The sequence below is a fragment of the Pleurodeles waltl genome, chromosome 2_2 (genome assembly GCF_031143425.1).
Source record: "Pleurodeles waltl isolate 20211129_DDA chromosome 2_2, aPleWal1.hap1.20221129, whole genome shotgun sequence".
In the NCBI taxonomy this organism is placed as follows: domain Eukaryota; kingdom Metazoa; phylum Chordata; class Amphibia; order Caudata; family Salamandridae; genus Pleurodeles; species Pleurodeles waltl.
In genome coordinates this window covers 1,139,890,638-1,139,900,451 of record NC_090439.1, presented here as the reverse complement: position 1 = coordinate 1,139,900,451, position 9,814 = coordinate 1,139,890,638, and the positions used below count along the sequence as shown (strand labels likewise).

The 9,814-nt window shown below is 50.0% G+C and overlaps 1 protein-coding gene across 5 annotated transcripts in view; it reads left to right on the top strand.

Moving 5' to 3' along the window:
- Nucleotides 1–753: 753 nt before the first annotated feature.
- Nucleotides 754–9,814, top strand: part of HGH1 (HGH1 homolog) — a 93,455-nt gene continuing 84,394 nt past the window's right edge. The window contains exon 1 of one of the 5 annotated variants that reach the window (XM_069221047.1): nt 754–1,126. The gene's annotated coding sequence lies outside the window, so the exon portion shown is untranslated. Of the gene's footprint in view, nt 1,127–1,401; nt 1,634–9,814 lie in introns of those variants that run through there. The other 4 variants (XM_069221048.1, XM_069221045.1, XM_069221049.1 and 1 more) reach the window with 4 other exon arrangements.

Here is a 9,814-nt window from a genome sequence, read left to right as displayed (position 1 = left end):
CGGGGTTAAACATTGGCAGCGACGGGGTTAAACATTGGCAGCGAAGGGGTTAAACATTGGCAGCGACGGGGTTAAACATTGGCAGCGACGGGGTTAAACATTGGCAGCGAAGGGGTTAAACATTGGCAGCGAAGGGGTTAAACATTGGCAGCGACGGGGTGAAACATTGGCAGCGACGGGGTTAAACATTGGCAGCGACGGGGTTAAACATTGGCAGCGAAGGGGTGAAACATTGGCAGCGACGGGGTGAAACATTGGCAGCGACGGGGTTAAACATTGGCAGCGAAGGGGTGAAACATTGGCAGCGACGGGGTGAAACATTGGCAGCGACGGGGTTAAACATTGGCAGCGAAGGGGTGAAACATTGGCAGCGAAGGGGTGAAACATTGGCAGCGAAGGGGTTAAACATTGGCAGCGAAGGGGTTAAACATTGGCAGCGACGGGGTGAAACATTGGCAGCGAAGGGGTTAAACATTGGCAGCGACGGGGTTAAACATTGGCAGCGAAGGGGTTAAACAATGGCAGCGAAGGGGTTAAACATTGGCAGCGACGGGGTTAAACATTGGCAGCGAAGGGGTTAAACATTGGCAGCGACGGGGTTAAACATTGGCAGCGAAGGGGTTAAACTCCTCGTTTGAATCTGTGTTGCTGTGAGCCCTCGCGCATGCGCAACATCGCGCTGGGGGAGCGGAGACGGGCACCTGAGCTGAAACATTCAGAAAGCAGCTGAATGAACAAGCCCCCTCTGACGTAGGGGGGGCAGATTCGGACGGGGGAGCGTCAAGCGTCAGAACACCGGCCGCAGTCACACGGCAGCTCGTAAACAACTTGTTGCGGTCTTCCTGCCGGGAGGTGCAAGTACTCACTCAAGATGCCAGTTTAGCCTTAGTTGTATATAGTGAAGCAAAGGTTGGAGCCGGTTTTTGTTGGTATTTATTGGTGCGGTTTTATCATAATAATAACCTGTTCGGGTGCCTGCAGCTCGCGCGCTGCCTACGTGACGTCATCTGACAGGCTGTCCCGCCCTCCGGGCTGGGCCTCGTGCAACTAGGGAAGCACGTGGGATACGACCCTTCCGAAAAGAAACAGCCGCTGTGAGAGAACACAGGCGTACAGATAATTTCACGTGAGTGTTAAAATAATAAAAACGAATTTAAGATTCTTATTTTCTGTGGTTTCTTTATATGAAGCATAGATATATATGCTTATATTAACTGTACATAAAATATTACTTCAAAATGCGTATGTCTTTTACAAATAAAAAGACTTTTAAAAACATTTCTTAGAAAATCGGTTGACGAGCCTCTCCAAACAGTTACAAAAGACGTCCTTCAATCATGGCCGTCAGGCGCCCCGGCGCCGCGCCGTTAGTCCTTTCTCAGTCTCCGCCGCTGTCACTCGGCGCGCGTCACGTGACCCGGACGTGTTCTGGGCTCGCGAGCCAGTGGCTCGGCTGTTTGAAGGGTGGCGGCGGCGGCAGATGCGGGAGCGCGTGACCCGCGGAGGAGCGAGGTGAGCGGCGGCGGCGGACGGGGACGGGGGCGGAGGTGGCACCGGAGGGGGGAGTTATGTGAGAGTGTCAATCAGGGGAGGGACTGCTCAAACGGAGGAGGGCGACCATGTAGTCGAAGAGGTAGAGAGACGGGAGGGGAGAGGTATCTTAACCCCTTCGCTGCCAGGCCTTTCCCCCCCCAGTGCTGAGCCCTTTTTTGGCTATTTGGGGCAGTTCGCGCTTAGGCCCTCATAACTTTCTGTTCACATAAGCTAACCACGCCAAATTTGCGTCCTTTTTTTCCAACATCCTAGGGATTCTAGAGGTACCCAGACTTTGTGGGTCCCCCTGAAGGAGGCCAAGAAATTGGCCAAAATACAGTGAAAATGTTGTTTTTTCAAACAAATTGGAAATAAGGGCTGCAGAAGGCAGCTCGTGGTTTTTCCTCTGAAAATGGCACCAACAATGGGTTTGTGGTGGCAAGATTACCATCTTCCCAGCTTTCAGGAACAGGCAGACTTGAATCAGAAAACCCAATTTTTCAACACAATTTTTACATTTTACTGGGACATTCCCCATTTTCACTATTTTTTGTGCTTTCAGCCTCCTTCAAGTTGGTGACCAAAATGGGTGAGAAACCAATCCTGGATCCCAGAAAGCTAAAATAAACATTTCTGTAAAGTAGACAAAATTCTGATTTCAGCAAGGGGTCATTTGTGTAGATCCTACAAGTGTTTCCTACAGAAAATAACTGAAATAAAAACATATTGAAATTGAGGTGAAAAAAACAGCCATTTTTATCCACGTTTTACTCTGTAACTTTTTCCTGCGATCTCAGATTTTTGAAAGCAATATACCGTTACGTCTGCTGGACTCTTCTGGTTGCGGGGATATATAGAGATTGTAGGTTCATCAAGAACCCTAGGTAAATGAGCTGCACCCTGCAGTTGGTTTTCATTCTATACTGGGTATACAGCAATTCATTTGCTGAAATATAAAAAGTGAAAAATAGGTATCAAGAAAACCTTTGTATTTCCAAAATGGCCACAAGATAAGGTGTTGAGTAGCAGTGGTTATTTGCACATCTCTGAATTTCGGGGTGCCCATACTAGCATGTGAATTACAGGGCATTTCTCAAATAGACGTCTTTTTTACACACTATCTTACATTTGGAAGGAAAAAATGTAGAGAAAGACAAGGGGCAATAACACTTGTTTTGCTATTCTGTGTTTTTTCCCCACATCTCCCAATAAAAATAGTACCTCACTTGCGTGGGTAGGCCTAGCACCCGCGACAGGAAATGCCCCAAAACATAACGTGGACACATCACATTTTCACAAAGAAAACGGAGGTGTTTTTTGCAGAGTGCCTAGCTGTGGATTTTGGCCTCTATCTCAGCCGGCACCTAGGGAAACCTAGCAAACCTGCGCAGTTTTGAAAACTAGACACCTAGGGGAATCCAAGATGGGGTGACTTGTGTGGCTCTGACCAGGTTCTGTTACCCAGAATCCTTTGCAAACCTCAAAATTTGGCCGAAAAACACCTTTTCCTCTCATTCCGGTGACAGAAAGTTCTGGAATCTGAGAGGAGCCACAAATTTCCTTCCACCCAGCGTTCCCCCAAGTCTCCCGATAAAAATTGTACCTCACTTGTGGGGGTGGGCCAGGTGCCTGCAACAGAAAAAGGCCAAAAACTTGTAGAGATTGAGGGGATAGCACAGCGAGTTGATAAGCAAATATTTTTCTTTTATACATCTTTTAGGCTGACTCTGCTTTAGGGACCCATGCAAGTGAGGTATCATTTTACTTGGGGGACTGAGGGGGAATGCTGGGTGGTAGGAAATGTGTGCCGCAGCAGTGATCCTACAAAGAAAAGTGAGGAAAAAAATGTTTTTTTTAATGCAGATTGTGAGGTTTTCCGAGAAGTCTGGGTAAGAAAATGTTGGGGGATCCAGGCAAGCCACACCTCCTTGGACTCCTTGGGGTGTCTATTTTTAAAACATGTCTGGGTTTGGTAGGTTTCCCAAGATGAAGGCCGCACCCGGGACCAAAACCATAGGTCCCCCCCCCCCCTCCTCCCCCAAAACATAGGTAGTTTTACAATAGATCATTTTGGTGTGTCCACATACTTATGTGATGTTCCAAACACTAAAATTGTAAAAAGAAACAGACTTAGGTTATGTTAAAAAGACCCCTCACCCACCAACTAAGTTGGTGGCATGCTTCATCATCGGGGTCCCACCCGAGGCACCTAGCGTGTCACAGGTGTGCTGTGACGCCTGATTGCAGAGGAGCAGGTTTTGTCATTTTTACCACACATACTGGTTGGATTTGGCACGAGGGTGAGTGATGGTTCAGTGGATCAAATGTTATTAACAAGAGATTTCGCAAAAATGAAATGCACTGTTAATAACTGGAAGGCCAAAAAACTGAACCAATGACTCACAGTTCGTGAGCTGTAAAGCCACGGCAAGGCACCAACCGCTTTACAGTCCATTCACACACCTTTCATACATGACATGCACAAGACCATTCATGCCGCCAGCCACGGGCCCAGCACATTTCAACACTCGCATCGACAGACAGCGCCACTCAAGGGCCCATCACTTACATACGCCCACATGCCTGATACAGCTATCACACCAGCTGATGGGAGTGTGTGGACTGGTGTTTGGCTGGCAGTGTGTTATAGTAGCCAACAGCAAGTCAATATGTACACCGTCAGCCAAGCGCCACTCCACACACAATGGCATCTCTTTTTTTTTAATTTTTATTAAACAAAGAAACCACTAACTAATTAGAAATAATTACAAAACTACAAACACAAAAGCTCTAACTAAGTACATGACAGAAATGCCAACCATGAAACTGAACACATGAAAATACAAAACGGGCATTTTACACTCATGGTTGTTCCCAGTAATTCTTCTGGGTGTGGTAATTCTTGAAACAACCACACACAGCCCAGGCTTTGAAGCGCGCTCTCTCTCTCTCTCTCTCTCTCTCTCTCTCTCTCTCTCTCTCTCTCTCTCTCTCTCTCTCTCTCTCTCTCTCCATGGCCAACAGTTCGATGCCCCCCTCGGCGGGGGGCCGCCCTTTGCCCAAGGGGACACCCCCCACATAAATAAACATTCACAAAAAAATCCCTGGCGTTCTAGTGGTTTCTGCCCCCCTTGGGGGCAGATCAGCCTAAAAATAATAGGCTGATCTGCCCCCAAGGGGGGGCAGAAATGGCCACAGGTAACATGCCCCCAAAGTGGTAGTGACCCTTGCCCAAGAGGCCGTTCCCCGACGCAAAACATTAGAAATATACACAAAACAAAAATCCCTGGCGTGTAGTGGATTCTGCCCCCCTTGGGGGAAGATTGGCCTAAAAATGATAGACCGATCTGCTCCCAAGGGGGGCAGAAATGGCCACAACAAACATGCCCCCAAATGGGAGCGACCCTTGCCCAAATCAAATCAAATCATTAACATTTATAAAGCGCGCTACTCACCCGTGCGGGTCTCAAGGCGCTAGGGGGGAAAGGGGGGGTTATCGCTGCTCGAACAGCCAAGTCTTTAGGAGTCTCCAGAAAGCGGAGTGGTCCTGAGGCTGGTGGGGAGGGAGTTCCAGGTCTTGGCCGCCAGGAAGGAGAAGGATCTCCCACCCGCCGTGGAGCGGCGGGTGCGAGGGACGGCAGCAAGTGCGAGGCCAGCGGAGCGGAGGGGGCGGGTGGGGACGTAGAAGCTGAGGCGTCTGTTGAGGTATTCCGGTCCCTTGTTGTGGAGGGCTTTGTGTGCGTGGGTGAGAAGACGGAAGGTGATCCTTTTGCTGACTGGGAGCCAATGCAGGTGTCTCAGGTGTGCGGAGATGTGGCTGTTGCGGGGTACGTCGAGGATGAGGCGGGCCGAGGCGTTTTGGATGCGTTGCAGACGGTTTTGGAGTTTGGCGGTGGTCCCGGCGTAGAGGGTGTTGCCGTAGTCCAGGCGACTCGTGACAAGGGCGTGGGTCACGGTTTTTCTGGTGTCGGCGGGGATCCAGCGGAAGATCTTGCGGAGCATGCGGAGAGTGAGGAAGCAGGCGGAGGACACGGCGTTGACTTGCTTGGTCATGGTGAGAAGAGGGTCCAAGATGAAGCCGAGGTTGCGGGCGTGGTCTGCGGGGGTCGGTGCGGTGCCGAGGGCCGTGGGCCACCAGGAGTCGTCCCAGGCGGACGGGGTGTTGCCGAGGATGAGGACTTCCGTTTTTTCAGAGTTCAGCTTTAGGCGGCTGAGCCTCATCCAATCTGCGACGTCCTTCATACCCTCTTGTAGGTTGGTCTTGGCGCTGGCGGGGTCCTTGGTGAGGGAGAGTACAAGTTGGGTGTCGTCGGCGTAGGAGGTGATGATGATGTCGTGCTTGCGTACGATGTCGGCGAGGGGGCTCATGTAGACATTGAAGAGTGTCGGGCTGAGCGATGAGCCTTGAGGTACGCCGCAGATGATCTTGGTGGGTTCTGAGCGAAACGGAGGGAGGTAAACTCTTTGGGAGCGGTTAGCGAGGAAGGAGGCGATCCAGTCCAGGGCCTGGCCTTGGATCCCGGTGGAGCGTAGGCGGGTGATTAGGGTGCGGTGACAGACGGTGTCAAAGGCAGCCGAGAGGTCGAGGAGAATGAGGGCGACTGTTTCACCGTTGTCCATCAGGGTTCTGATGTCGTCTGTGACTGAGATGAGGGCGGTTTCCGTGCTGTGGTTGGTTCGGAATCCGGTTTGTGAAGGGTCGAGCAGGTTGTTGTCTTCCAGGAAGGTGGTCAGCTGTTTGTTGACGGTCTTTTCTATTACCTTGGCTGGGAAAGGTAGAAGAGAGATGGGGCGGAAGTTTTTCAGGTCGCTTGGGTCAGCCGTAGGTTTCTTTAGTAGGGCGTTGACTTCAGCGTGCTTCCAGCATTCGGGGAAGGTAGCAGAAGAAAAAGAAGAGTTGATGACGGTCTGGAGGTGCGGGGCGATGATGTCGTCGGCTTTGTTAAAGATGAAGTGCGGGCAGGGGTCCGAAGGGGCGCCGGAGTGGATAGAGTTCATGATGGATTTGGTTTCTTCCGTGTTGATGTGGGTCCAGTTGTTGAGGGTGATGTCCGGGGAAGCGGGTTCAGTGGTGTATGGTTGGGTCTGGCGTCCGAAGCTGTCGTGGAGGTCGCTGATCTTGCGATGGAAGAAAGGGGCCCAAGGGGCTGCTCCCCGATGCAAAACATAAGAAATATAAAAAAATAATAAACCCGGGCGTCTAGTGGATCCTGCCCCCCTTGGGGGCAGATCAGCCTAAAAATAATAGGCCGATCTGCCCCCAAGGGGGGCAGAAATGGCCACAACAAACATGCCCCCAAATGGGAGCGACCCTTGCCCAAGGGGCCGCTCCCCGAAGCAAAACATAAGAAATATAAAAAAAAATAAAATAATCCCTGACATCTAGTGGGCATTCCTGCTGCCCCATCGCAATGCAATGGGACAGCAGGAATACTCAGAGACACCAGGGGAAAGGAAATGCCTTTCCTTTCCCCGGTGCCTCTTTGTTCCAAACCCCCCACCCTCCAGCAGAGAAACTCACCTGTTTCTCTCTACTCGCACTGGAAGCGCGCTGATGTCACTACGTGGGGGGTTGGGGTGGCAGGGGAAGGACTTCCCCTTCCATCCCTACCTTGGGGGGGGTAGCGCTCCGTCTGGGCTCTGTGTCCAGGACGTAATGGGTACTTCTTGGGCACACGAGCACTGTGCCGCAGGATGTAACCATTACGTCCACTGCACAGAAGGGGTTAAAGAGCAGAGGGTGCCGGTTTGATTGAGGCATTAAGTGCATCTGAAAAAAGAGTGCCTTTCAGCAGAGGTGTGGCCCTAGGACACTGGTTCTTAAACCCCGGGGGTCTGTGAAACCTTATGAGGGGGTTTGTGGCTGCTTAGAAAAATAAATAACAAGTTAATTAAGTGCATTTAAATAAAAAAAGCAAAACGTAAAATCAATACACTTAAAACTTTCTTTAAACGTGAAGGAGTTTGAAACTGGAGGCTATACATTGTTAGCATCCTCAGATTAATGGGAGCAGTGCAAGTACTTCAGACAGAATATAGAACCGAGTGTCCTCAATTGAATTTAGAAACGCTCCAACCCTCCCATTAAGATTTAGATTTAATTATTTGTTTGTGAAATAAGTAAAATATTTCGTTGCATATTTGACGAATGCTTGTTTTTATATGTTTATTGTTTAGTGTGTGTGGCCGGGGAAATGGAGGAGAATTGCATCATTGAAGCAATCCACTAAAGCCAGTCCTGCTTCATTGTCTGGTCTTAGTCTACCTTCGTGACTCGCCCCAATTCATCCTACCTGCTTCTGGTGGTAGAGGAAAACAAAATATGATCGAGTGCTAGGTGGAGCATAGTTGAGGCAAGATGGATATGGGGTGAAAGGGGAACCTGTTGTGTAATTTTAAGCTTTGATAGTCAGAATCAAGAATTGTCATTGGGGATTAATCTGTCTCTGCTCCCTTGCTGGCATGCGTTCATTTGGTTTGCTCTTTTGACATTCTGAAGAGTAAGTGAAGAATATAATGAAACAGAGGTTTATGTTCAGTTTCTCAGAAATGCTGTATTATGACTACCAGAGAAAGCTGCAATAAACATGGCTAGAGAAAGACTTATTAGGATTATTTAGAAGTTGTCTATTATATTGTAGTGTTTGCTTCTGTTGACATTTTCAGCTTTCCTTTTCATTCAGTGCTTTGCATTTGATAGATGTTTTACAGGCTACTTGTTCATAAAGCCTCACATTTTTGTTTTCCTTAGAAAATGTAAACTCTTGTTTTTCTATTAATTTCACTAACTTGGCTTTAATGATTGCAAAGAGTATCTCAGAGGTGGGAGAAGCTTGTCTCCCTCTGCCCGTGCAGTGCGCTGCCCGGTGTATCGAGCCTGGAGTGCGGACGTGCCTGCATGTTTGCTGGAGCTCAGGGGCCAGTCGAGTGGAGGGGCATAGCCCGGCCGAGCTTGGAGCTCCCCGGGTTCTGCGGCGGAGGATGCAGTGCGCCAGGGCCCCTGAGGTGAGCGTGATAGGGGCAGACCCTGGCTTTGGGGCCTGAAGATTGACGAGGGCCCTAAGCTGAGGCAGGGCTGGCCCTCAGGACCTGGAGCTTGGAACGCTTCCAGGAGCGGACACTGAAGGTGACTGGATTTAATCTAGGGTGCCTCCGTGTGGTGTGGCATTACTGACAGTGGAGAGGGGACACTGGGCCCTGAAGGTGTGCTGGGACCCGGGTCCCCGATAGACCCCATGAAAGGTGGAAGAGTCCTTGTTAGACTAGAGCTGAGTGGGTGAAACTACGTGACTTGGCCCAGGGTACAAGGTATCTTTTTCTAATATGGTCGTAAGCGCCCCAGGAACCTCCCTCAAAACTCGGTCAGCGTCAGGCATGTCCACAGCATATGTAGCAAGTTCGCATGAAGTTCTCCACAACGCTGACAGGCTGCATCAGTTACCTGAAAATATCTATGGATGCGCTCAGGGGTTAGATCTGCTCAGTGTAATATTTAAAAGTTTATTAGTTTAAACATGTGTTCCTTGACACTTTAGGGTTTATATGCACTACCTTGTTCCTATCACTCCTGCATATCGGATCGCCCAAGTTGTCTCCCCATCTATTTCTCCAGAGGATGGTGTACTTCTGCTCCAATGGCTCTGTAGAGGCATGTAACCGTCTCAAAGGCTCCAAAGGAAAGGACTATATATCAGCAACTGGTAAAAGGCGGAGGTTCAACTGTGCCATTTTGACAGTGTTTTCAGATTGCTGCTGAAATCCCTGTATGCATCAGGAAGTGCCCTTGGGGCAGTCCGAATTCATCCCAGAATTCCTCAAAGGGGAAAAGTTCCCTAGCACGATAGAGGTGGCCGACAGTGGTCACCCAGCAGCCCCCCACTCCTCCAGGGCCCTGCAGTCGCCACCGTGAGGGAGTTCCACTTATTCAGCATGGGGCAAGTTGGGCAAATAAGGAGTCTTGGCATTTGTTTTGCACAGGCAACGTTTCCAGCACTGTGTAACCCCTCTGAGAACCGATGGCTTTATCTGCCAAGGCTGTTTCACTTGGAGCAACACCTGCACAAGCTCCCTACACGTTCGCCCAAAGGGTCCACTTCCTGCCCGGGTATGCGCCTACAAGCCAGCCAGACTAGACCACCAACCACTGGAGTTGCAATGCTAAATAATATGAGTTGAAGTTCGGCACCACCAGGCCGCATTCCAGCACTGGGTGCCTCAAAGTGCTGATAGCAACTCTGCGGCGACCCGAACCCCAGATGAGGGCAGTTGACAAAGTGGCAAG